At 40.1% G+C, this 22,832-nt stretch overlaps 1 protein-coding gene and 1 pseudogene across 5 annotated transcripts in view; one reads left to right on the top strand and one right to left on the bottom strand.

The window, feature by feature from the left end:
- EPB41L4A (erythrocyte membrane protein band 4.1 like 4A) overlaps positions 1 to 22,832 on the bottom strand; it is a 211,479-nt gene that overhangs the window by 143,144 nt on the left and 45,503 nt on the right. The gene's annotated exons all lie outside the window — the stretch shown is intronic.
- Positions 726 to 841, top strand: LOC118607631 (annotated as a pseudogene).

The following is a 22,832-nucleotide window of genomic DNA, read 5'->3' as shown; positions in this document are numbered from 1 at the left end:
AATTGTTTTCTTTTGAAAATATAGCTATTTTCATAAAAATGTTAATTTCCCGGTTTGGGGAAATATACATGATTACTTACAATATTAACATTAGGGGAAGCTGAGGGAAGGGTATTCAGGAATTCTCTTAGTCGCTCCAGCTTGTCTACAAATCTGATTTGATTTTTTTTTCCAGTAAGATGTTAGAAATTAACCTTTGAGCTCAAAAAGTTTCACATGTTATGAGGGACATAAAGTGAACAGAAATCCCATTATATCCATTCTAGTGATTATAGGTCACAATACTGAGACATTGGGCAATATAAAACATATAAAACATTATCACAACCACAACCTTTAAGTTTTTAAAGTAAAAATAAAAGTGGATTATACATACTGAAAATGTAATCTTGAGAATTCATTAATAATCTTGCTTTATTCAGGACATTTAAATGTTTATATTTTTAAAGCTCATAAACCTTACAGAGCAGAACATGTGTTAAGCCAAGGATTTGTGCTTTATAGACATAATCCCTCACTTAAGGTATAACCATTTGAACTTTGATTAACGAAAAGACTATATTTCAAAATTTTAAATGTACTATGTTTAATATTAGCAATTATAAATCCATGCTAAAAACAATAAACATTCTATTTTATATAGAAGTTTATTGTGTAGTGGTTAGCACGTCTGCTTTACATACAGAAGGTCCTGGGTTCACTCCCCAGTGGAGCTACGGTCCATGGTCTATGGCCATGCCACACTGAACAAGCCTGATGTCTGATCTCAGAAGCTAAACAGTGTTGGGCCTGGTTAGTCCTTGGATGGGAGACCACCTAGGAAGACTAGGCGCTGTAGGCATAAATAATAATAATATAGAAATAAAAATTCATTCATTTCTACTTACAATTTTTCAAAGTGTGGTACAGTAAAGATTGCTGCTAATTTTTCGACTCTTCTCATCAAGAGGTCTAACTTCCCTCTCTTTGATTGTGGGCTAGCCTACGACTGCTCTCACTGACAGACTACTGCAGAAGTGTTGCTGAGACAGGTCCAGCGTAGTCTTTAAAACAACTTCTTTCATGATGGAACCTTGAGCCATCATGAAAGAAGTCTAACCACCATGCTAAAGAGACCATGTAAAAAGACTACATAAGGAGGAACGGGGCTTAGCTGAGCTCAACCTTTTAGCCCTCTGTCCTGATGCCAAGCCTGTGAATGGAGACCTCATATAGCCCCTTCAGAACAGCCCAACAGCCTGATCAACACCAACAAGTCCACAATTAACATTACATGGAGAAAAATTGCTCAATGTACTGATCTACAAACCATGAAACATAATACAATTGCTGTTGTTTCAAGCCACTATATTCTGGGTAGTTTTAGGTCATTTTTAAAGTACAACTATACAACTATGGATAATCGGATTAATGGTAATACTCAATTATTTTCAGTCTACAAATGCAGATCCTCATGAAGAGTCAAAGCATGTACCAAAATACTCTATTACTTCTGTCTTCCTGTTACAAGTTAGATATGTAAAACATATATGTTAAATAGTATATCCTCAAAAATTTCCAGTGTAAAGTTATTTCATACCCACCTTCAATCTCCCTGTACTGTTGTACTTCCTTCCACCCTTGCCTCTGGCACATCTTGAAGCTTATCCCAGTGTACCATGGAACTAGCTTGTTATCTGGAGCTCTTAAGAGTCTCCATTGTTAACACAATAACTTCTTAGTTTCCTCAACTAGAAAGTCCCACTTGGTACAAATGGTTCTTTTCCCAGGGGGTACTCCTAGTGGGTAAGACACAGCACATGTTCCCAGACTTCTGTGTCATTGTATCATATAATGATCAAGCCCTTATTCTGTGAGAATTTTTTTTTTCAGAATTGAGAAAAGGATTTTTTAAAAACGTGTACAACCACCTTAAAAGACAGAAAATGTACCCATTTAACAATGAAATTTTAAGAAAGTAAATAAAGTGAAGTACAGGTAAACTCCCTCACCCAAAATATAATATGTGTTTGCATAGAGTAGGTGACCCTACTTCTGTCAGATGACAACGGTGTTACAGCTAAGTCGTACCTGCAGCCGTGATTCCGTAGTACAGAGAGTGGTATCGGATTAAAAATGCATGGCCCTGACATCAATGATGATATTTTGCTTTCATTTCTCACACACTTAGAGGAGCCAAACACATTATTCCTTTCCTCTCTCTTCCTTCCTGAATAATAAAAAAATCTCATTGAAAAGCCACTAGGTCCCTTCCTCTTCCTCAATACTTGTTAGAGATGGACAGCAGGCTCAGGGCTGAGCAAGGTAGTCATGTGGTGGGGCTGGAGGTTGAGCCAAACAGGTATCTGTGCAAATATGGATGCCAAGCAAGGCAGCAGCCAGGCAGAACTGGGAGACTGGTTACATACAGAAGGATTAAGCAGTAAGTAAATATACTGGGTGGGAATAATAGGAGCCAGATTTCTATTGCTAGAGAAGGAGTTACAAATATGGAAAAGGAGAAAAAAAGAATAAACCCATGGACCAGGAGGTACCAGTGTGAGTTCATGATTTAATATGTGTAGATAAATATAGGGGTGTGTGTGTGCGCATCCCATTACTCAAGGTCTCCCCACTGAGAGAGTAGGAGAGCAGTGACAACTTGATAGCAATGATCACACCTAGTGCCCAGATCTTTGGTCTCTAAATATCAGTCTCTACCCCTTTACCAGTAGTGGGATAAACTGACATCATGTACCAGCTGAAAGGATGTGACAAAAACAAATACAGCACCACTTATGTGTGTTTCCTGCCAAAGATATTTAACCTGAATTTAATACTGAACAAACATCAGACAAGCCCAAATTAAGAGACACTGTACAAAATACCTGACCTACTCTCTTCAAAACTAGTAAGGTCATGCAAAGTACTGAGTAACTGTTCGAGACTGAAGGAGACAGACAACATGTTAACAAAATGCCATGAATAACATGGATTAGATTATTTTGCTCTAAAGAGCAATAGGGGACAACTGACAACACTTGATTGATTTTTTTTTTTTTTTTGCACTAATGCATTTGGGGCTAATAAGTCTTGTGTTTTCAGTCAGTATCACATAAAATAATTAATCGTACTAACATTTATTGGCACTTATTTTTACTTTACTTAATCCTCACAGCAGCCCCATCAGTTGGAAATGATAATAAGAGCTAATATTTACTAAATATTTGTCATGTGCTAGGCACTGTTCTAAGAGCACTACATCTTTCCATGAAGATTAAACTTATTTAATCCTCATATCAATTCAAGAAGATAAGTGTTATTATTATCCTCATTTTAGAGATAAGATAATTAGTTAAGTAGTTTTCCCAAGAGCACACAGACAGTAAATGGCAGAGCCAGGATTAAAACCTAGGCTGTCTGGCTCTAGAACTTGTGTTTCAAAATGCTCCCACACTATACAGGAAGAGCTAGAAAATGGGCCTGAAGCCAGAGTTCTCTCAAAATGCCTGCAGAGAGTGCTCTTAAAACCCCTATGTGCCAAAGGACCCACCTGGGTTAACCATAGATTTTAAAGTTTCCTAAACTGACCTGGCCAGAAATCTAAGTTGATTCTGCTTGGGAAGACACTTTAGCTGGTGGGTCTGTCCAACCCTAATGACCCCAGAAAGCCGGAGGGTCAGTGTACTGATGAGCTGAACTGCTCTTGAGGACCAAGTGGTCTCGTCATAATTCCGGTGATGGGTCTCAGGTTTGAAGGCTCATTCTCACCATGTTTTTATCCTTGAGTACTTGATTTACCACTGCCCAAGAATCTTCTTAGCCTGCCTGAGGAACAGATACCCGTGCAAAAACAAAGAAAAATGATGACCCATGTAACAGGTTTCAACCACATGAGAAAAACCAAGATTAATAACCAGAACAAAAAGTATCTGTGAAAAGACAAAAGAAAATAAGGCAACAGGGACTTTCAAGGAGATACTGTCAGAATACAAGAAAAGGTTCTCTAAAACCACAAAACATGATTTCTGATATTAAAATGTCAATAGGCAAAATGGAAAAGGAGATGGTTACTACTAAAAAAAAAATACAAACCCATTCAGTGTTCTGAAAGATCAAATAGATATCATAAGAAAAAATTCCAGAGACATGGAATATATAACCAGGAGACAGAACATGCAGAAAACAGGTTTCCCTGGAGGAGACACAGTAATGAACAAAGAAGAAATAATTAGAAGGGAGGGAGAGGACAAAAGAAAACCTCCCTGAGCTGAAAGAAGGGATAATTCTCAAGACTGAAAGGGCTCACAACAAGCTCAGGCAGTATTAATGAAGAAAAGAAAGACACATGCCTAGACTTATAAAATATTTAAATCATCTGCAACCACATATCTTACTAATGTGCACTAACATGACTTTACTATTCAACTGTCTGGATTCATATAACTTTACTATTTCAAGCAACGCTCACCCAGGTAGACAAAATAATAATTTTAGTTGGTTTCAAGAATCTTCCAGAAACCCATTTATCTGAACAACAGACACCTCAACTAATGCTTAGGAGAGTAAGTTCCCCTTACTCAGCCCACCAGTCTTAACTTATTTTATCAAAAACATTCTCAAATTTCATGTCCTTGCACTGAACAACATGCTTCACACTGGACTATAACAAACCTCATAAATCCCCCATCTCTGTCCTTCCTCCCCAACGCTCGATGCTGTGGTCTCCTTTATTGCAGAAGGCAATAAGCTTGGCTTTGCTTCATCTACAACCTATTCTGCAATCTTTTCAGTATCAGCCATCAGAGACTCTAAAGAGGAAGAAAAAAAATTTAGTTATTCAAATAAATTGAACAGAGGACTTACAGAAGAAAAAGAATCGGATTAGCAACAAACTCCTCAACTGCGATACTAGAAACTAGAGCGCAGTGCAACAATGACTAGTGAGAGAAAAAGACCAATCAAAATGTTCTTCACCTGTCAGGGAAGACCAAAAAAAACTTTTTTAAACATGTAAGAACTAAGAAACTGCTTAACCAATAAACCCAATCCGAGGAAAGCTTGGAAGATGGGCTCTAACTAGACAGAGATCTCAAGACATGGAAGACAAAGACGAAAGCGAAAAGTGGTACAATGTAATGGGATAAAAAAATACGACTAGGATCATCTAATTTTCAGTTTAAATATTAAGAAGCATACAATATGAAAAAAAACTTAATAGATAATTAAAAATTCTAACCTGTGTAGGTAAAACCCAAGGTAGGTGAATACTTTTTATTTAATTTTTATAACTTAATAAAGAATTTTTAATTATAGCTGTTCTGATATTACAAAGTGGGAAAATAACCACTAATAGGGTAGAAAAGCAAAAAACCGCCATGTTAAAGAGGTGAGTAGAGAAATGAGGAGAAATCTGACTATGTAGCAAAAGGAAAAAGAGTAAACAGTAACAAAGTATAATAAATGATAAATAAAAAATGGATGGAAAGAATAAAAACAAATGTAGCATTGATGATGATAAATGTGAATGACAGAGAAGCTACAACAATCTTCTTGAAAAGTAATCAGACAGTAGCTATCACACATGTCCTTAGAACTAGCTATCTCATTTTGGGAATCTATTTTATGGGGAAAAAAATCACCAGCTATATAGCCAAGGATGTTCACTGTAACATTATTTGACTTTGGCAAAATAAAATCACCCAACTTGCATGACCATCAATAGAAGAATTATTGAATAAACAACAGTCATCCTAACTGAGGAATTATGCAACAATTAAAAAGAATTGGATAAATATATGTTGCATTTAAGTGATGCCCAAGATACTTCAGTTACAAAAACAGAATAGTGTTTTAAATGGGTGATAAGGAATTAACTTTCTCTTTATGTATCTTGTATTTTTTAACTTATTACAGCAGCATGTTTTACTTTTGCAATTTCAAATTTCAAATTTTATAATTTCAAACACATCAGGAAAAAAGGGAATAAAATAAAAGATGGTGGGGTGTCGTTCCATGGCAGGACAATGGCATAGATCGGTGTTCAGAGGCAGCTGAAGGTGAGTTGGGGACCTGGGTTTTATCCAACTCTGCTCCTAACTCACTGTGCAACCTCAGGTGGGCTGCTGAACCACTCAGGGTTCAAGTTTCTTAGTTCATGAAATGAGACAACTGAACTAGTAAAGGTCCTTTCCACCTCTAGCAATCCATGAATATGTAAAAAAAAACAAAAACAAAAACAAAACTAGAAACCTCCACTGACTGCCTCTGTGAATGAACATTAACTGACCAGGGATCTGGTCAAGTGTCTCCAACCCACCATGTTTTTTCCCAGTTACCCCACCTTGAAGGCATGACCACCTCAACCCCACGCCCAGGAGAAAATCCACCTGAAGGCTATCAACAGAACTGCCAGACCTATACTGAGCCATAGCACAAAAGCCAGTCAGTAGGGCACTTTTGCCAAGCATGCTCTCCCAGTTTCATAGCAAAAACAATAAACCCCACTCCAGGGTATTACTGGTCCAGTAGTAATTAAAAATAATTTTAAGTAGAAAATGTTTTTTTCATCTCAAATTTATGGGGAGATATAAAAAGGGAGGACTACTATTAGAACAGAAGTTTTACAAGCTTTCTGAACTCGTCATGCTTCTGAAGACAGTCTTATTTCAGTATCCAGCTACTTCATGTACTATTTACTCCTGCACCCCTAAAAAAATGTGATGTGCAGCCGTTTATGGTGCAAAAGGCTCGTGCTCTCCTCAACTCACCCACTCTCCTTTGTTTTGACTCCCACTTTATTCCTTTCCCTTTCTCCACCTTAAAAAATCAATCAAATAACTAAAGCCACTAATACACCTACACCAAGTCAGTTCTACATTCAACCAAAACTCTTCAAACGCAATAGAGAGCTAACAGGTGTCACAGATTCAATTATTTATTCACTCTAAAACATGCACTGAACACATACCATACGCTATGCTAGAGACTTTGGATACTTCATTTTACCTTCATGACAATTGTGTCTGACAAGCAATAGTAGTTTTAATTTTACAAATGGGGAAACTAAGGTTCAGGGAAGCCAACTGAGTGACCTGCTCAAGCCATGGAACCAGAAGGTGCTGAAACCCAGATGTGCACCCTGGGCTTCCAAACTCATAGTCCTTCCTGCATGTGATTTAAGACTCAGAAGAACAGAGAGGATTTTTGACTGCAATAATTAGAAAAGGCTTCCCTAAAGAAAAAGGAATTCAAGATGTTACGGAGTCAACAAAGCTTAATAAAGAAGGAAGCTTCCATGTTTAAATTCAATAATTCTAAGAAATAAATATCTTCTAAAGCTACTTTTAAGGATATAAAATGTCAAAACATGCATCTGCTCAACAAGACATTTCTTTGTTGTAATAGGAATTAGAGACTACACACTTTAGCTATAAATAGAAGTACCTTGAATATAGTAAATAATAACTACTCTTGAATAACAGAAAGAAAGGAATAGAAAAGAGAGGAGGGGAAGTAAGTATTGGATTCGCAATGGGGTTTGGTTGTCCAGTCACTTTACTCTGTGTTTACTATAGTTCTACGGATTTTTATTACATGCTGTCTCCATCGATTTATTTTGTTCTGGTTCATATCTTTATTTATTCCTCTCTAATATTTGGGCAAGATATAGTGCTTTGAAAAGATGCTGTAAAATATAGGAAGAGGGAAGAGTCTACAAATCAAAATAATCTTAGTTGAATCTGACTTTTCCAAAGAAATAACACTATGAATGAAGAGCTGTAGACCTGAGCAGAAAGAGGTTGCATATCTGATAACCATTAAAAACTAGTGATATTTAAATTCATGTTGTTGTATTTTTTTTAAAGAAGTGATTTTAGATTTTTAGAAATAGATCTAACCTAAGAAATTTCTCTGAGAGTCAATTTACAACTAGAGTGGAGACTAGAATCCAATTCTCCTTGCTGCTTGATGTTTATCACGCTCACTGATTTAAAATGCCATTCGGGTTAACACTTGGTAAGCAATAAAGTACTCCTAAAAAGTTTTGAGAAAATCAAATTTTAATCATTCAAACCATATTGGACCATTGACCTACTTTTGTCTGAAATTTTTAAACTTCCTAATCCTCAAGTATCAAAGTACCTAATAAAACTTCTCAGTTCCTTGGATTTTTTTTTTTTTTTGGTGAAATAGTTAATACACTAGAAGGAAACACAAATGTACTACAAGAATTTATCATTTAAAGTCTGTACAATGAATTATTTTTATAATGTGAATCGCCAACTCCTAAATTACAGGCTCTGAAAAATTAGATTTTTCTGTTGCACGTATTAAAGCAAAGTTCACCCAGTTTCCTTAGTCTAAGAGAGTTTAACCAAAATGTACACTGCAACGTTGCCAAGGGCCAAGACTCATGGTCTTTGTTTCAAAGCAACCTGAACAATGTGTATTTTAACCAGACCCTACCCTCTGAGAGCTATGCTGTCCTATATAGTAGCCACTAGCCTCAGGTCCAAATTGAGATGTACTGTAAATGTAAAATACACACAGGATTTTGAAGGCAATATGAAAAAAAAAAAAAACCAGAATAATTTTTTACATTAATTTCATACTGAAGAAATAGTTTAGGTATATTGGATTAAATGTTATTAAAAATGTTTAACTTTTTTTAATATGGCTACTAGAAAATTAAAAATTACCTATGTGGTTCACATAATGCTTTTACTGGACAGCACTATACTGAAGCTTTCCTTGCTAAAGGAACACCACTGCTGAAGGCTGGTTGCCTGGGTTGAGGAAAGAGTTCTGACAGACCTGAGTACTAATTCTTTCATGACGGACCCTCCCTATCTGGTTGTGGCTCTGCTATTAACCAGCGGGGTGACCTGGGACTGCCACTTACCCTCACTGGCCCTAAATCTTCAGCAGTGAACCTAGAAAACATCTAAAACTAAGGCATTATTTTAAACAGTGGAGGCGCTAAGACCACATTTCCTGCCCTGCCTCATGGCTCTCTTTGGTGCACAACTGCACCACACCCCCTTCCTGATTTTATCTCTCCGGCATCCCTACCATGCATCTCTAATCATAGGGACCGCCCTGAAAATATGTGTCACTCTTTACAGGAAAAGGGGTGTGGAGAGATCTGACCAAACCTATCCCCCCATGGGGGAAACACTTTCAGCACCCCAGCCCTCCTCAGCTGAAGATAACAGGAGTTCCCCACCGCAGGTGGCCCACAGAGTTCTTTGCAGTATCAAAGGGAGACAGAGTGCTGGGCATCGTAACAGCTCTAGAGGAGGCTATGTGACCTACAGCAAGTCTGCTGAATCCTTTTGAGACTTGGCTTCCTCATTTGCAAAAAGCACTGGTCCAAACCACATCATAGGCTAGCTTATAAGATCAAATATAACATACCTAGAAGATCTCTTTAAACTCACAAAGCACCACATGGTCTCATTCCTATCCTAAAAGCTAGGCAGCGCACAACCACAGCCATGTTTTCCACTAACCAGGCCCTGCAGCACTGGAAGATAACAAGAAGGGCACATTTTGATAATGTGCTAAATTCATTTATTTTTTTAGGGGAAAAAATAGGAAATGTAGATCTATTTTTAAGTTTACAAAAAAAAAAAAAACAGCAAGATTCAGAGTAAGAGTTTACATTCATTCCGCATTTACTATGCACCAGGCAATGCTCCATATTCTTAACATTATCAGATTCAATCAGAATAACCTATGTTACAGATGAGGAAACTGAGGCAGAGAGTGACTGCCTCAATGCCTTATACATGATAAGAAGAGACCACATTTGAACCCAGGCCCACGCTTGCATCTGTGCTGTCCTGACTCTAAGGTACAGAGTATACTCTCTTGGTACAAATTTTTAAAAAGGATAATATTTTTGGATCTTTGTGCCAATATATGTTAACATTTATATAGAGTTGGAAGAAATTTAATAGTGATTACCATCAAAGAAAGCAATTAGCAGGATGGAGAGTGGACAGAATGAGGCTTTCATTCTTCATTTTACAAACTTCTGTACTGGTTCAATTTTCTGACCTTGTGCATCTTGTTTACATCAGGCTGTTCTAAAGAAAGGAAGTCATCTTTCAACATGCTAAGGAGCTACCTTTCTATTCTTGCAAATCCTTCCACCAACACGGTAAGAAAGCTACCAACTCTGTGTTAAGCAAACCAAAGCCCAAATCGCAGTTCCCACTACCTAATACTCGTGTAAATTTGCAAAGCTCCTTAAGAGTCTGTGGCATGCTGCTTCTACAAGGAAAAACTCCACCTTCCTCACAGCTTGTTGTGAAGATTAATGCATGCAAATAACCAGGTTCCAAACTGGCGCCCCACTGACATTCAAAAACATCGCTAACACTCCATCCCCCGCTTGTAACTACTCAGATCTGGTTTTCCACATAAACCAGTGGAGAAGTGTTGATCTGCTATGCCGGACAAATGGCCCCAAACTGGCGATTAAATTCTGCTTCCTGGTTTCCTTGTTTATAATGACCGGTGGGCACACGCCCTTGTGGATCCCCTAAAACTGGAGAAGTGAGGGTTCCCCAGGGTTTCAGAGGGCTGACACGTCCTGCTTCCCACTGGGATGTTGAACCAAAGAAACGCTGGGCGTGTAGGGCCAGAGCCACTGAGAGCAGCAGGCGAGAGCGGCCACAGTGGGGCTCTCCAGGTACCACTACTGCACCCCAGTGAGTCTGCATCAGAGCAAAGTTGTGAGCCTCCACTCTGGCACTAGGCCAGCAGATCTCGACAAGTGCAGCCAGCAGAGTTAGGAGCCAAGGGGTCTCAGCCCCTCAGAGCCGACATCCACCAGTCCACCAACCAACAAGGGTGACAGCAGCTGGGGAGCTACTAAGCCAATGCAGGATATAAGGGGTGCCCGCTCCTGGGTGCATGTAAAGAACCACCTGGGCTGCTTATTCAAAATACTGATCTCTCACTTCCTACCCTGTGCTGTCCAGGGGATCACCACCGGCAGCCAGGCATTAGAATCACAGCAAGTATTTCTTATTAAGGAACCAGACTGCTACTAAGCAGCTCCCCCTCAAAACAGGTGAGCTGAGAATGGAAACTGAAAGAACCTATGAGATCTGGTCTGCGGGACAGGAAGGAAAGCCAAGGGCATTCGTGACCTCCACCTCTCTTCTCACACAGGTAGGTACGATACTAGGAGTCCAGCCTCTGAAGTTCCAATTCCAAAATCTTAAAGATAGAGAGAAGGTAAAGCAGTCTTTTTGTTTTTAGTTCTTCATTACAAACTATCTTACCAACTTGTCTTATTCTAACCTTTATCCATTCTTGCTGAATCACAGCCTTAGGTGGGATAATACCACCTGTCTTTTGGAGTAATGATCTGGCTTGAGGACCACCCAGGACCTTGACTCCTCTTTTCTCTTTGTCACTACCCATTTCACAGTGTCAAGGGTCTGCCATAAAATAACTGCTTATCTTTTTTGTATTATTATTTTTAGTATACCATAATGAAACTCAGGGCTAAAAGAAATGTGTGGCACTGATATTATGGAAAGGTACGCCAGGCCTTCTCTGGAGACGCTCTTCCGCTCCCCTGTGGAGGCACACTTTCCTTTTCCCAACCCTGTTTTGTTTTTTTCTTTTTCCCCTCTTCCTTTGTGCATTCTTTCTCTCCTAAGTCTAATATTTGACACTCCAGGTTATACTTTAGGCCCCATTGATGGTAACCTGTTATTCTGAGAATGGTACAGTTAAAACTAGGAGTAGAAAATACACACAGATATGGTGGAACTACAGCTTATTAAAAAATGTATCGTATTTTCCTAAAAGATCATTGTTATTTTTGTAGTTTTGCTTATATACTTTGTAGCTATTTACGAATAGTAAAAGGCTTTCTTCCTTGACTGTTTTGAAAGCAACACAAACCTAACCCTCAACAGATTCGTGTCCAAGATTTAGAGAAAGGTTCTTCAGAGACTCAGATCACACACAGCATGCGGTGTCAGGAGAACAGGGAGATGGTGGGTACTGACATTTAAGTGTAACTCGTAACTTGTGGTTTCTCTCACTAGTATACAGTCCTCATTGCCTGTAAATGCTAAGAATACTGAAATCATGAGTAGCCACTTTGCTGGCCAATAGCTCCATAAATGCAGGGCTGTTCTTTTCTCCATCAGTTTAAAATGGAGGTGCCCTCTCAAAGGGCTTAGAAAACATCGGTTTGAGAACGAGCCTCTGGCTAAGGAGCTGCAATCCTGAGCAGGTTTCATTTCTTACGCAAGACCTTCTAATTCCTCCTTGTTCTGCTGCCCCTCTGCTCTAGGAAATATATTGGGAAGGGGGAAGATGTCAAGGAGGGGGGAAGGGAAGATGGCAGGAATGTGCATGTCAATGCTGCTGACCCTACCAGCCAATTAAGGAGAGGCACTACTGGTCTCCACGGGAAGCTGCAGCCAGCCGCAAATGGAAGGATAATGGTTGTGACACCGAGCCCCAGGAGACAGGGTGTTGATGAATATTAAACAAACACACAGACAAAGCAGAGACAATCCAGGATGCTGTGTTTGCATCAGAAACAGTGAGTTTGGCCATGAAAACGTGTCTTCCCCAAACTGCTCGACTTCCTCTGGTGCTCCTTCCTTTTCCCTGCCTTCCTCTTACGCATCTGTATGAGAGAGGCTGTCTCTCTGTCTCTGTCTGTCTGTCTCTCTGTCTCTCTCTCTGACTGCTACATACTGATAGCAGACCTGATGCTACCTTCCTTCAGGACACATGTCACCAGCTCTCCTTTTGCAAAACTGCTTTTTTGGAAACCTGGCTGCCTGCCAAAGCCTCTGATTAGATGGGAGGAATATCACATTGAATCATTCTATGTTCACACTCAATGCTATTACCATCAGTTTCCTCTGTAAATACACAGAAACAGCTTGCTCAGCACCATTTCAGGTCACCTCAAAGACTCCAATGCAGGATTAATAGGAAGTTTAAGAAAATGAAAAGTAAAAGATGAGGGGTATGGGTATTTCATAGACACCCCACTGGACAAAGCCAAATATTACACTTTGCTAGAGAAAAGAACTGCAAAAAGCATTTGTGAAAATAACTTTAGGAAACATATTACCAAACCCTGGTCTGGAATGGGATAAATCTCACCGTGAAAGTTATTTTTTAATCTCATTAAGTTAATGCAGCACGAGAAGCAGCACTCAGAGCACAGAAGCCAAAAGGCCTTGCACTGATTGGGCACAAGAGGCCTTGCTTGGACGCAGCCAAGGCTCTGCAGAGCAAGCATGAGGGCGGGGAGCAATCTCCATCCCTGGAAGGCAAAAGACCAAAGGCACCCCCACTGGTGTCTGAATCCACCCAAGCACCAAACTCACAGAGAGACTCAGTGTTAAGGGCCCTCTTTTTGGAGCCTTCAGAAATCTTCTCAGTCTCATGGGAGGAAAAATTAATCTACTATCTTTTAATAGGAAAAGGTCAGTTTAAAATAGATTTATAGGCTAAAAATATCACTTACCACTACCTTTTTTTTTTGAAATCTTGTATTATTTTTCACCAAATCTATAAAATCAAAACAAATGAGGAATATGAAAACAATCACTCAGACAGAATGGGTGCTTCTAGATGTTCAACTCCATTAACCCAGGCCCACAAATTGGCTTTTTCTAGGCGGTTCACTTTACCCAACCAGCCAGACATTGAGATGATTGAGATAAGACTTCTAGACACGAATCTGTCCATGGCTCTGCATCTCCACCACTTCCACCCAGTCCAAGCCACCTAGACTACTACATCCGACATTTTAAAAAAATTTTTAATTAAGCTCATTGGAGTAACATTGGTTAATACAATTATATAATTTTCAGGTATACATTAGCATTTGACATCTGTATATTCTATTGTGTGTTTACCACCCGAAGTCCAGTTTCCTTCAGCTGCCATATATTTGATCCCCTTTACTCATCTACCTCTCCCCTCCTCCTCCGCCCCACGTGTAACCACTAGCCTACAGTCCATGTCCATGAGTCTCTGTTTGTCTGTCCTGCCCATTTGTTGCTTTTAGGTTTAAATCCCACATATAAGTGATATCACGTGATTTTCAACTTTTTCTGTCTGGCTTGCATCTGACTTGTAATTGGACATAGCATCCAGGGTGAGTAGTTTAAGATGTAAACTTGACCTTGACCTATTCAAGTTTTTCAATGGAGTCCCAATGTTACAAAGACAAAAACCAAACTCCCCCAAGTCCTCCTTCCATATAATCTTGCTCCCATCAGTTACAGCTGGTGTTTCTCTCACCTCAATTGTATAGGTCCCAGCCACATTGGGCTTTCTTCCACGGATCCTTTGCTTAGAAACAGTACCCTGTCCAGTCTTTTTTAACCCATCAGGTCCACCCTTAGATGTCCTCAAAATTGTGTTTCCTGATTCCCAATATACTAGGGAAGGAGACGCTCCCTGAAGGAAATGAGACATTAAATGAGAAGGATTTGGATAATGAAAAGAAAAAGGAAGGGCCTTATATGTAAGAGGAAAACCTGAGTGAAGACACAGTGGGGGATTAGAAAGTAGAAAAACACTGGTAGTTTAAAAAGCTTGGGAAAAGTCAGAGACCACGTGTTTTACATTAATTTTAAGACCAAAAATGGATGTGGGTGGGATACTAGAAATCTCTGCATAATCCTAGCAAAAGCAGAGTTTTGGTTAGAATTTCCTCAACAACAGTAATGTACTAAGATGCTAAGTAACCAAAACACAAACTGAAGGATATGGCTATCAATTACGTAGGGAATTGAGATTGTATGGTCTGTCATTTTGGAAAATGCAGACAAACATCTTCCAAATGATGTGACTCTCTTTAGAGTAGCTCACCAAATATCCCCAACAGTAGGATAGCACTTCCTGGTCCCCCCACGTGATTAAATGGGGCCCTATGTTTAGGGCTTATCACTTGATTTTGTCCAAAATTTGAGACCAGAAAGCTAGGCAGGGTGGGGGAGGCAACAGTACAGAAAGGAGATGACCAGAAGGTCCAAAGGTTGTGCCACAGAGACATCAGGAGGGCGACCTCTCATTAGTGAAGGCCAGAAAGTTAGAAAGAAAAAGGCTTTTAGTTGCAAGAATAATGAGCAGGTGGTAGCTTTTACAGTTGACAAATAACCTAGAGGTATTTGGGGTCAATTACATGACTTTCAACTTTTTCAAGGCTTTGTCCAGAATTTCTGATTTCTCTGAAGCTAAAAAGTGTCTTTTCATTAGAGTCTGTCCACATACTTTGCTCCTCTCTTCTGAACAATACAAAACAATAAGTAATACCTGTCTGCAGTTATCCCATAAGCCACGGAGAACCCAAAGAGGCTAGTTCTCTTGGCCTAGAAGTAATATGCATTGTTAATTATTATTTCTAAGTAATCATATGTCAAACCTGTCAGGTGCAGGGTTTGTAAGATTCAAGAGCATGTGATCATTAATACTGACAATGCATGTATACTGAGATTCTTTCATTCACATACAAATGAAATTTTATCAGCTTTTCCCTTTGTAATCATTTTCTAAGTTATCTCTGAGATCTTATAAATTAATCTTTACAGAGGCCAAACCCATGTGTTACCAGCTTTGCCACTACTTGGGCTGGTCTGTATCCACTCACTATAAACTATCTATAATATACTCTGTCAACCAATATTTTTTAGCATTTACTATGTATCAGGTACTGTGTTAAGCACTTCTGTAATGTAACAATAATGCTACTAATAACTGCTAACATTTATCGAACAATTAAAATGTACAGGCTTTGTTTTAAGTGCTTCCATGCAGTCAGTCAGTTATCACAAGAGCCCTGTGGGGCTGGTAATACTATCTCCTTTCACGGATAAGGAAATGTAGGCTCAGAGAAACCTTCATTTACCCAAGTGGTGGGATGCCATAACTCCTGAGTTCATATTCCCCACTATATTGTATACTATGACTCAATATCAATAAAACATCCTTGCCTAGAGAATGTTAAAATACCTGAGAAACCTCTCTGACCCATAGGGTAAGAGAAGTAACAGGAAGAAGGTGCTCTGAAACCGGGAGACGCAGACTGAAGTGATTAGGGCAGGCTTCCCATAGAAGGAAATCGTGGGCCATTCTTTGCAAATGAAGGTCAGGAGCAGGAACAAAGGTGCAAGTACAGCAAGACAGCACTTAGAAGACAGAAGAGGATCCATGTGGCTGAGTGCATGATGTCTCCTGAATCCATCGCCTCACCTCCATCACCTCAGTCCCAGGCCAGATGCTTATTCTTCCTCCCACCCACATCCCCCACCTCTCATCCTCCACACAACTACCTGTAACCTTTTCTAAAACACAAGCAGTGTTCCTCTCCCTAAAAATCTGCCCTAAAAATCTGCCCTAAAAATCTGAATAAAGTCGAAACTCTTTGGCATGACGTCCAAAGCCTACTTTACCAACTGCAGCTCCTCTCACTCCCCCGTGAGCTGTCTGACACGTTCTCTGGTCAGACCAAACCTCTTTCTTTCCCAAACCAGATTGTCCCCACTCACACCTCCAGACCCTCATGCAGGCTCTCATTTCTCTCTGAAAAGTCCTTCCTCCCGTGTCTGCTGGTAACCTCCTACCTGCCCTTCCTTGCCAGCTGTCTCAGAAGCCCTGCCCACTCTCGTCCCGGCTCACCCCACCAGCCTGGCCTCCCCACCGTTCCCTGAGTGAGCCCCACACATGGCCATGCCAGGGGCACTGCACGAGTGCTCCCTCCACCTGCAAGGTTCTTCCCCCACCTGTCCTGTGATTGTTTCCCCGCCTTCTTCAAATTCAGAGGCTTCTTCTACCAGCCTATGTGAAAAAGAACACACTCACACCCAGCCCTCCTCACCCCCTTCACACTGCTTTATTTTCTTCATAACATGTGTCACAACTTGTTATACACATACACTTTTTTATTGTGTATGTTAATGGCCTGCCTCACTCTTTACCACAGTGTCGGCAAACTACAGTACATGTGCCAAATCTGGCCTGCCACCTGAGCCTTCATGGGAACAAAGGCACACTATTGTTTTACATATTGTCTAAGCCAGAGTCCAATAGCTGTAACAGAGGCCTTATGACCCACAAAGCCTAAAATATTTCCCACTTGATCCTTTACAGAAAAAGGTTTACCCACCCCTGCTCCAGAATGCCAAGCAGCCATGCCATCTCTCCCGCTGTGCTCACAGTTTACCTCCGGACCCATCGGTGCATTACTTAGCATGCTGTAGGCAGCCAGAAACCATTCGCTACATAAAAGAAAGTGGGAGGGAGGGGGAAGGTGAATGGAAAGGAGGAAACAGATGCAAGAGATGCTGGAGAAGAAAATCAACAAGCCTGGTAACTGGGTTCAGACACTCGTGAAAAGAGGAATCACAGAAGAGCAGCATCTCAAACGCAGCTGTGTTCCTTTGGATGAGATTCTAATCAGCAACCATAAATACGAGCTCTGCATCAGGGCTGGCTATCTCCCCACTGACAGATTTAAAACGAAGGTGTCAGGCTCCTTGGCAAGGTCAGTCAATGCCTGACAGCAGAGTCCCCACTAATAAACTGGCTCATTCTTATGGGACTAAAATATACATTAGGTAGGCAAAGGTTTGGGAACCACAGATAATATGTTAAATCTGAGCAGCCATCGACAGAGTAGCAAACATGTTTAAACAAATCTATGAATTAAAAAATTTTAAATACATGTTTATAAAATAATAGAAAACCTTAGATCTAATGGAAGAGCGCCTTTTATGATGATCAAATCTCACTCTCGGGGTTATGAGAAGAGAAAACTAGGGCCCATATTGGTTAAGTGCTCACACCTGGTCGCCCAGCTGATTAAAAGGAGGAGGATGGATCAGAACCCAGAACTCTTGACTAGGGGCCTAGGGTTCTTCCCACGTATCGGTGCTCACAGCAGCACGAGAAAAGTCAGAAGGGAGGTCCTGCCAACTTAGAGCACTTTCAGCTAAGTGCTGGGGCCAGAGCAGGACCGCACGGGACTGAGGGAACAAAGGAATAAAACAAAGAACTACCCAGTCAGGAACTCCGGTGGGGAATTCTGGCCTTTACTTAATTCGACCTTTCTGTAACACAGTGGTTCTCAAACTTTAGAGTGCATCACAACTGGTGACCTTGTTAAAACAGATGACTGCTCCCCACTCCCACCCCGAGTTACCGATTATTTGGTCTGGGGTGGACCCAAGAATCTTTATTTTTAAACAAGATCCCGGGGGATGCTGATGCTGATGGGAACCACTGCTGCAACATCTGACCGTGACCTGTCCTGTGGCTTTCCTGACACCTCCCTCACGTGGCTCTTTACCTCCCTCTCTGGACACTAATTTGAGAAATCTGTCTATGAAGAGAAGTCAGGAAATACGGTGGTGACCGGTACAAGTTCAAGAAAGATGTAAGAGACCTGAGCCTGCTCACATCCAAGGAAAGAGCTACTACCATCAGTGAGAAAGCAATAAAAGATGGGGATCGGAAAGGATGACAGGTGTCACTGCAGACAGAAGGGGACGGGATCTATCCAGACATCAGTGATGAGCTCCATGCTCCAGAGGTCAAACAATGAATAATTTTACAAGTGCGCCAGGGTGAACGTCTCAAAACGAATGCTGATGGCCCACCTCAACACTCTCATGATTATGCTGCTTTGCCAACAGCGTAGGCATATGTCCAAATAGTTTAGTGTTTCCTCTAGAATTGCCTTCTGAGAATGTAACACATTCTTTAAATAGCGTCAATGTTTCCAAGTTGCCATTTGAGGCTATAAATTGGAAAAACATCCAACTTGGACAGATGATAGAGATGACTCACTACCACCTTCCTTTTGTTATATTCCTCTAATCATCAACAGTGTTGGGGCCCTAAATCCAGGTTGTCATGTTACTACCTCTCAGAAAAAAATAAAAAGGTGCTGAGAAGGGGAGAAATTGGTATGATTCTCCCAAAGCTCAAAGTTTCCCATTTTAAAAAACACAACTGATTTAATAAACACTGCCTCATAGGATGGCTTTGAGAGTTGAATGACAAGATTCTACACTGCGTTCGGCTGGCACATGCTACTTCACTATAAGAGCATCTTCCATGCTCTGTTACTGCACCAATAGGCCTACTTAGGTCAGGACGCCCCTGTGGGGCCTGACTGTGCCCCAAGGCCCATCCCCTTCTTCCCTTCCACGAAAACTAAAGCCAGCTCCAAAAACCTGGATGAGCCAAGGAGAATGTTTACAAATCCTGCTCCTTCCAATTTGGAAGTAGGGCCAACTAAGGTCTCCACTATTCAGCATCGAAGTCCCTGCTCCTGAAAAACCACCAGAAGCTGGCTGCAGGCACCGTCTGGCCAGTGAAGCTGAGCCACTGCCCTTCTCCTAAAGATCTGGTTCATCTGTCCTGTCTTTCTGTCGTACACTTTCCCTCCTAACTTGACTTTCTATGATTACTCCTCCTATTATTAATAATGGCCATAAATGACCGAGCACTTAAAGTAGATGAGTCTGTTCCAAAGTACTTTACAGGGATCATCTCATTTCATTCCCACAACAACCATTTGAGGCTGGAACTACTGTTATTCTATTTTTCAGAGGCGGACAAACTGAGACACAGAGAAGCTAAGTGACCCGCTCAAGGTCACACAGCCAATAAGACTTGAAGCTCAGATTCAAACACAAGCCATGTTATTCAGAGCCCATGCTCCTGACCACGCATCTTTTCACACAAAAGCACAACCAGTTTTCGACAATCCCAACACAAGCGTTCTGAAGCTTCCTGACTGCACTCTAGGCAGACGCCTCCTCAGCAATGGCCCCGACCTCCATCCATGGGCCTTTATTCACAGTGTAAAGTAATGACAGTGCATCTTCGTGTTTTGTTTGTAAAAATTCCTCAACTCACCACTTCCCCTCCCTCCAAAAAGTATGAGTCAACTAGCCTCTTGAAAAGCACAATCATGTCCCTGTTTTAATTCCTCAGTGAGAGGGAAACTTAACCAGTCCTATTTCCCACTATGTAGTTATAACAGAGCAGTAGCCCTGTGAAGCACTAAGAAGCAGAAAATGAAAAATACATAACAAAAATGCATTACACTCCCATCAGGGATTCTTGAATTGTTATGCGTTTTATGTGGCTGCCCCGTTGCCGAAAAACACATCACCTGCAGAAGAAATTGACAGCTAAAGATGAAGTATCCATCGAACGTAAGGAGATGCTTAGTGTGCACAGCTGTGATCAAGTGAGTTTTGTGGGTATCTGTTTTTGTCCTACTCTATGCCTAATTGTCAGATTGCCAAGATGCAGAAAGTATTTTTTATGTGTTTTTTTAAAAAAAATTCTTTAATGTCACCATATTTGATCCCTTTTACCCCACCTACCTCCCTCCACCTCCGACTCTTGCTACCCTCTGGTAAGCACTAGTCGATCACCTATGTCCATGAGTCTCTGCTTGTTTGTCCTGCTCATTTGTTGCTTTTAGGTTTATATCCCACATATAAGTGATAGCATGTGGTTTTTGACTTTTTCTGTCTGGCTTATTTTGCTGCAAAAAGTACTTCAAGGTTCATCTTCTCTTTTCATTTTTGACAGATTTAGAAGAAAACAAAGCATTCCTTAATGCCTGTATTCATTTCCTAGAGTTGCCATAACAAAGTATCACAAATCTAGTGGCTTAAACAACAGAAACTTCTTGTCTCACAGTTCTGGAGGCTAGAAGTCTGTGATCAAGGCGTTGGCTGGGTTGATTCCTTCTGAGGGTTGTGAGGGAGAATCTTCCTGCCTCCCTCCTTCCTGGCTTCCGGTGGCCTCAGACTGCCTTTGGCTTGTAGGTGGTGTTCTCTTGTCTTCACACCGTCTTCCCTCTGTTCAGATCTCCCTACCTCCAAATTTCCTTCTTTTTATAAGGACACAGTCATATTAGGTTAGGGCCCAGTCTAATGACCTCATCTTAACTGGATTATCTGCAAATAAGGTCACAGTCACGAATAATGGGGGTTAGGACCTCAACATGTTTTTGAGGTCCACAATTCAACCCCATAAGAATGTCTAACTGGAAAGTCTTAGATGACTTTTTTTTAATAAGAGAAAATTTTCTAGTTCATACATAAAGATTAAATAGTAATAAAAACAAATCCTTGCTCTGAAGAATATAACATCAATTTTTAAATTACTGTGTAACAGCATATTCAAGTTTTATTTTTACCTTTTACCTTCACTAGCTCTAACTACATGTGCATTTCTGCCAATTTTATTTTGTGATATAAATTTTGTATACAAATGATCCACTTAAAATGATGTGTATCTTTCTCTTATCTCTGCTCCCTAGATAAAGATCGAATTTAGACAGCAAGCCCAAAATATTTACTCAGCCCTAACAAAATCTTAAATATTGTTCATAAATAAGTATCCATTTACACATGCCTGAGAACCTTGGTACCTACTGTTCACTCTGCAGGGAACTTTCCTTCTCTCCATCAAATAGCCACAGGGTTTGCTCCCTTGCTTTATTTAGGTTTCTGTTTCAATGTTACCTCATCAGAAAGGCCTTCTCAACTACTGCTCTAAAATAGCAATTCTCCCCACATCCTCCTAACTCTTATCCCCTTCATCCACGGGAACAGGGACTTTTAGTTCACTGCCCTGTCTCGAGTCTGGCACATGAAGCTCTCAATAAATTTTAGCTGAATTTGTTGAATGAATCCAAAAATCTCACATAAAATTTATTGTGTTCCATTATAATGCATTAACCTTCCAACCTAAAACTGATAGAAATATTGTCTACCTCCCTCAAAACCAATTCTTTAAGGAGTAAGTTCACAAAAACACACACAAGCACACATTCATGAATTTAGCACTGTTGATCTAGAAAATCATTTTAATAGCAAATGTCATCAAATATAGCCTTAAAGTATCTGATACTTTAACTGTCAACTGAAATATCATAATAGGATTCCCTAATACATATTCCATAACCTCACAAGTGAACAGGGCAAATAAACTATTATATTTTTGTTGATGGTTCGCATCCAATAATCTGAAAGTAAATTTAAATGTTGAAAGATATATTGGTCATTTTAACTACATGCCCTGAAAAGTAGGATACTATAGAGTGTTGTATCAAAAAAAAAAAAAAAAAAAGACCTGAAAAATATATTTTTGTGCAATAATCTAAAATTCTGTATGCCATCTTAGCTTACATGAAGATAGTATGTATACAAATTAAAAATGGGCAAAGTTCTTCAGCTATCGATACTTAAAGCCAAATACAAACTATTTTATACTATAGGATAAACCAAAATAATTCATGAAACACTATGCAAAATTACCTGCAATGAGAAACTGTTAAACTGTCAGAGAATACATTGTTGGAAGGTTCCTAAAAATAGTTTTAAATTTTTTTTAAGAAGAGAATTAAAGTAATCCCTTTCATTAAATACTATTTCATTAAAGATACTGAACAACAAAGAGAAACACTACACAGAATGTGCAATAATCTAACCTCGCTTATAGGATACAATACTTGCTGCCCTAGTTAGCGCACCAATTTCCTTTCCTTCTCTTCCTTTGTTCCTCTTCCCTTTTCTTTCTCCTTCTCTCTTTCTATTAATTACAGACATATGATATGCACCTTATCTTATCACTGATCTTTTCTGATAAGTTTTCTAACACATTTACTGCCCTGTATTTAAAGAAACTGTGCCTAATCCAGTGGGTGGGCTTCAGACGCCAGGCTGTCCTGAGTGGGTGGGCTGGCAGTAGATTTTATGTAGGTGTAATAGTGCCAGGCACATTTTCTAGATCGGCCAGGCCAATTTCCCCATGAG

This window comes from Rousettus aegyptiacus, unplaced genomic scaffold (genome assembly GCF_014176215.1).
Source record: "Rousettus aegyptiacus isolate mRouAeg1 unplaced genomic scaffold, mRouAeg1.p scaffold_m13_p_8, whole genome shotgun sequence".
Lineage (NCBI taxonomy): Eukaryota > Metazoa > Chordata > Mammalia > Chiroptera > Pteropodidae > Rousettus > Rousettus aegyptiacus.
This window is presented reverse-complemented; position numbering and strand designations above follow the sequence as displayed.